This window comes from Chrysochloris asiatica, unplaced genomic scaffold, assembly GCF_000296735.1.
Source record: "Chrysochloris asiatica unplaced genomic scaffold, ChrAsi1.0 scaffold00211, whole genome shotgun sequence".
Taxonomy (NCBI): domain Eukaryota; kingdom Metazoa; phylum Chordata; class Mammalia; order Afrosoricida; family Chrysochloridae; genus Chrysochloris; species Chrysochloris asiatica.
Genome location: NW_006408729.1, coordinates 1,394,034 through 1,400,029, shown reverse-complemented (window position 1 = coordinate 1,400,029; position 5,996 = coordinate 1,394,034). Strand labels below are relative to the sequence as shown.

Genomic DNA, 5,996 nt, shown 5'->3' with positions numbered 1-5,996 from the left:
TATGCATACTTTGACTTCAGAACAAAATAAACAACACCAAAACACAATGCACAACATCTAACCCCATTTCCAAATAAGGGAGGGGAACAGGGCCTGAGGGCCTTACATCCTGCCTTACATTCAAGGACCAGGTGAGAAAATAATAACCACTAGATGTCAGTAGATGGAACCAGGTGGGACAGGGCCATTCAAAGCTGTTATGGGAACCACTAGAACACTACATAGAGGGCACAAGTTTTGTAGGTAGAAATGCCTAATGTACTTCTTCCATGCGAGATGCATCGTCATCACCCTTAAGGGGGAGCATCTCATTAGGAACAGCAGCACTGGGTTCCTCAGCTTGTCACTTCGTCTTCATCACTGCCTAAACTCAGATTGCTCATGCGGTAGATGCAACTGGAGTGGGTCTGAGGATTCTCAAGGGAGAAGCCACAGAAGAAAGAAGTGCAGTTTCAAAGAGTAGGACCACCAAGCCCTTGATGGCTTTGTCATTCTTGTCTGCTTCGGCCTTATGCCTCAGTGTCACCATGATGGAGTGATCTAGGTAGATCACTGTAGAGCTGTCCTGAAATGCTTGGGCTTTCAAGATCTGCTCCATATTGGCCATCCAGTTATTTGTACTAGTCACAATGCAGCAGGGTGAAGCCACAAGTCTATTAGATTGTTACATTTACAACCTTCTTATCCAATTCCTCCATGAACTTACAGAGGTTCTCAAACTTGCTCTCTTTCAGTTTCTTCTTCTCCTCTTTATCCTCAGGTAGCTCTAGGCCTTCCTTGGTAATTGAAATCAGACTCTTCCCATCAAACTCCTTGAACTGTTGTACACAGTGCTTGTCGATAAACTCGGTCATATAAACAACTTCAAAGCCCTGCTTCTGTCCTCTGAGAGAAACATGCTCTGAAAGAGAAATCATTTCATCTCCAGACTGGGAAGTGTGATAGCACAGCATCTGAAAAAGGCATGGGATAGGTTCTGTCTCATAGAGACCCTGTATAGAGTTTCTGAGGCTGTCAATCTTTATGGGAGCAGAAAGACTCATCTTTCTCCTGTGTAATGACTGGTAGTTTTGAACTGTTGACCTGGAGGTTTGCAGCCCGAGTCATAACCATTATGCTACCAGAACTCTTCTTAAAGAATGCCTCATAGAATTTCTTATAGTTCTCTTTGTCTTCTGCCAACTCAGAGAAGAGCTCAAGGCACAATTCTTGACAATGTTTTTGCTGATAACCTTCAAGATTTTGCTCTGCTGGAGCATTTTACAGGAGATGTGGAGGGGCAGGTCCTTGGAGTCCATCACACTTTGGATGAAGCTGAGATACTCTGGTATTAACTAATCACAGTTGTTCAAAATGAACATGTGGTGGACATAAAGTTTAATGTTGTTCTTTTTCTTCTTGTTCTCAAAGAGGTCAAAGTGATCCTGGTGGGGACTAAACGTCGATGCCCTGAATTCCGACTGACCTGCTAAAGAGAAGTGCTTCACTGCCAAGTAGTCTTCCCAGTCATTTGTAAGGCTCTTTTTAGAATTTCCCATATTCCTCCTGGGTGATGCCATCAGGATTTCTGGTCCAGATGGGTTTGGTGTTGTTTAGTTTTTCCCGCTCAATGTATTTCTCCGTAACCTACTTGGTCTTCTTTTTCTTGGCCTAACCATTATCATCTTCCTTATATGAGCCCACATCTTTAATCTTGGACTTCTCTTCTTCATCTTTATCATCTTCTTTCTCACCTTTTTCTTCCTCTGCTTCATCATCATTGATTTTTTTTTTTTCTCTCATTCTTTCTCCAGAGAAAGGGTAATGGGGTGGCCTGTGAACTGAGTGCTTCTTCACTATTTCTTTGACTCACCTCTCTTCTAGGTATTCTGTCTGGTCTTTTTTAAGGAGCAGAATCACTTTGGTACTCTGACCAACAGGCTCACTGTGGTCAGCATGAACAGTAAAGGAACCCCCAGCAGAAGACTCCAAGGTATATTGTTGTTGTTGTTAGGTGCCATCGAGTTGGTACCACCTTATAGTGACCCTATGCACAACATAACAAAACACTGCCAGGTCCTGGGCCCACTTCACAATAATTGCTACGCTTGAACCCATTGATGCTGTCACTGTGCCAATTCATCTCATTAGGGGTCTTCCTCTTTTTCTCTAACCCTCCAACTTGACCAAACATGATAGCCTTCTCCAATGTCTGGTCCTTCCTGACATTATATCCAAAATATGAAAGATAAAGTCTGACCATCCTGGCTTCCAAGAAGAACTCTGGTTGTAATTCTTCCAACACAGATCTACTGTCCTTTTCAATATTCTCCTCCAACACCATAAATCAAAAGCATCAATTCTTCTAGTCTTTCTTATTCACTACCCAACTTTCGCATGCATATGAGGTTATTGAAAATACCATGGCTTGTGTCAGGTGCCCCTTAGTCCTCAAATGGACATCTTTGGTCTTCAACACTTTAAAAAGGTTTTGTGCAGCAGATTTGCCTAATGCAATACGTCATTTGATTTCTTGACTGCTGCTTCCGTGAGTTTTGATAGTTGATCCAAGAAGAATGAAGTCCTTGACAACTTCAATCTTTTATCTATTGATAAGAATGTTGTTTATTTTGCCCATATAATCCTTCAATACCTCAAGTTGAGGTTTGAATTTTTTCTTCAGTTCCCTCAGCTTGAGAAATGCTGATGTATTCTTCCCTTTTGGTTTTCTTTTGGCCTCTGCACATTTTGTTATATTTGACTTTATCTTCTCAAGCTGACCTTTGAAATTTTCTGTTCAGCTCTTATACCTCCTCACTTCTTCCACTTGCTTTAGCATCTCTACTCTGGAAAGCAAGTTTCAGAGTCTTTTCTACCATTCATTTTGGTCTTTTCCATCTCTCTTGTTTTCTTAATGACCTTTTGTTTTCTTCCTGTATGATGTCATCCCACAACTCTTCTGATCTTCGGTCTTTAGTGTCTAATGCATTAAATCTGTTCTCCAGATGATCTCTAAATTCAGGTGGGATATATTCAAGGTCATATTTTGGTCCTCATGGACTTGTTTTCATTTTCTTTAGCTTTAGCCTGAATTTGCATAAGAGCAACTGATGGTCTGTTCTACAGTCTGCCCCTAGCCTTGTTTTGGCTAGTGATATGTAGCTTTTCCACCGTCTCTTTCCCAGATGTAGTCAATTTGATTTCTGTGTATTCCATCTGATGAGGTCCATATGTATAATTGTCTTTTATGCTGTTTAACCCATGCATATTTCTCACTATCAATTTTTTGTGATCACAACCACTTTCTCTGTCACCATAGACAGAATAAACGCCAACACCAAATTGCACAATCATAGAACTGTTTGAACCAGCCTGCGCAGGCTCCATAAATGCTTTGGTACCAGACTTGGCAATGCTCTGCAGATTGATTATGAGATCAGCCTTGGTCATGCCAATATCCACCAGAGTCAGAGTATATTCCTGGGCATTGAGGTTGATGTCAATTTTCAACTGTCCAACTTGGAATAATATGTCAGGCTTTCATAGTGAATCTTGTCCAAGGCATCCAAAGCATTAAAGATCAACTCTAAGAGGAAAATGTCCTTATTAGATTAGAAAGTATTGATGGGTGACATGAGTTGGTCAATCTCAGCCTGAAAGGCAAAGATCTCCACCCCCTCCTCTCCATGGTACACTTCCTCAGGCATCGTGTGCATGTAACAAACAGTTGCAGGTAGGTGCTGAGTACAGCTTGCATAAGGCTCCTGGGGGTGACTCAAGAGAACTCTAACCTGTTAATTTTTATCCCATGTTTTTATTTGTTCTATTTGCTTAAAATATCTTTCCACTGCATATTTTCCTTATAAATCCTATCCATTTCTTAAAGGTTATCTAATGTCTACCTCCTGAAAGGGACACCACAAAACTGAATGTCATCTTTCCCTCTTAAACGCTCATAGCATTTTGTCACTTGTTTTACTTTCTGTCTACCTCTCTGGTTGTTTTTTCTTGGTCTTCTTTTATTTTGTTGTTGTTGCTGCTATGTGCTGTCAAATCAGTTCCGACTCATAGTGACCTTGTATAGGGTTTCCAAGGAGCAGTTGGTGAGCTTGAACTGCTGACTTTGTGGTTCAAACCGATTTTGCAGTCCAGCGCATGAACCCACATCACCACACCAGGACTCCAGTCTTCTTTCTAAAGTCCCTTACATGTTGGGTTCCTCAGTATTTTGCCATCTGCCCTCTTCTTTTCTCACTCATTATGCATTTCTTCAGACATGTAGCCTATCCTTGTGGTAACTGTGACTAATATGGTGATATGTCTGGCAAAGCAAAGCTCTCCTGAGTTTCTGACTAGTATATTTAACTATTTGTTGAATATCTCCACTTGGTTATTTCACAAGCTTCTTAAGTCGAGTATTCCAGTGAAACATTTAAGACTTTTTCACTGCAAACATATTCCTTCTTCAGGTAATTTCCTATCTCAAAAGATGAAGCCATCATGTACCGAGTTGCTCAACTTAGAAATTGAGAAGTCATTCTTTCCTCTTGTTTCTCTTTTTTTGACCATGTTTAGCAAATTATTAAATCATGTTAAAACAAACTCCAAAATAGTTAAAAATTCTGTCCACCTTTCTTTAGACAAAATGACAGCACTAGGTCCAGGCCATACATACCTTTTTCCTAAATATCGTCATTTTTCCCTAACTCTTCTCCGTATCTCTAGCCTTGTTCCTCCCCAATGTAACTTCCACAATGCAGAGTAATCTTCTAAAATAGAAACTTGTTTATGGTGGCTGAAAACTCCTTTATGCTCTCCACAGAAAAGTCCAATCTCCTTCAACACAGCTTACAAGGCCTTTTGAATGATGACCTAATGCATCCCTGCTTACCCTCTCATTCTTGTCGTTTTAAATCAGCTGTTCTAAATTTTAGTCCTAACTTGCCACACTCCCCCACATCTCTGAAAATTTACACATTCTGTATGCTGTCTCCCAACCCTAACAGCACTGCTTTTCCCCAGAAAATGCTTCAACATGTTAGAAGTAATTTCCTCTAGCTTTTCCTGACATTCCTTTAATGTGTGCTTCATAATACCCTAGTTGTTGCTAAGTGCTAGTTCCAACTTATAGTAACCCTGTATAAGGTTTCCAAGGAGTGGCTGGTGAGTTTGAACCACTGACCTTGCAGTCCAGCTCATTAATACAGCGCTACACTAGCACTCCAATACCCTAGTACTTCCTCCATTTTTAGCATACTATTGTGTTACTTATTTAAGTATCTTCATTTTTTATTTGACAAATATTCATTGAGAGCCCACTATATGACTGGTACTGTATTTAGTCAAATCAGTGTTGTAAATGTATACATGAGGTGTGGGAGTGAGTCCAAGAAATGCTTCTCAGGAACTCATACTTACGTCCCTAGTAGATTAAATCAGTGACTACTTTATAATCATTTCTAACTTCTCTGAAGTAACTAACATAATATATGGTAGATAAATATTTAATCCCAGTAAGTGTTATACCTTACAAAATGTTTTTGTATTATGACATGTCCAACTAGTCATTATTTTTCACCCAGCAGAATTTTCTTTATTATCATTTTGGATATAACGACTTGTGAAAAGCAGACAGGCAAAGGACTTCATTGAAATATATAGGACTCAGAGTTAGGACACTGTAGTTAATAATTCTGGTCAAGACCCTTAACCTCTCTGAACCTCAATTTTCTCATCTAAAAAAGGTAGTTACAAACACTGAATGAAATAAAGAAAATGAAAGTACAACACAAGATTTTAAATAGCCCTTCACACCAAAGTCATTGCCTTTGAGTGGATTCTGCCTCACCGTGACCCTATAAGACAGAGTCGACCTGCTCTACAGGGTTTCTGAGGCTGGAAAGCTTTTCCTGAGCCAACTGTGTAACCTTCCTTCCGTGGAGCAGCTGGCGAATTCAAACTGCCAGCTTTCCAGATGGCAGCCAAAGATGTAAGGGCTACCTAAAAGTTGTCTATTA

The 5,996-nt window shown here is 40.1% G+C and overlaps 1 pseudogene; it reads right to left on the bottom strand.

The window, feature by feature from the left end:
• Positions 1 to 253: 253 nt before the first annotated feature.
• On the bottom strand, positions 254 to 3,686 carry LOC102811698 (annotated as a pseudogene).
• Between the last annotated feature and the right edge of the window lie 2,310 nt (positions 3,687 to 5,996).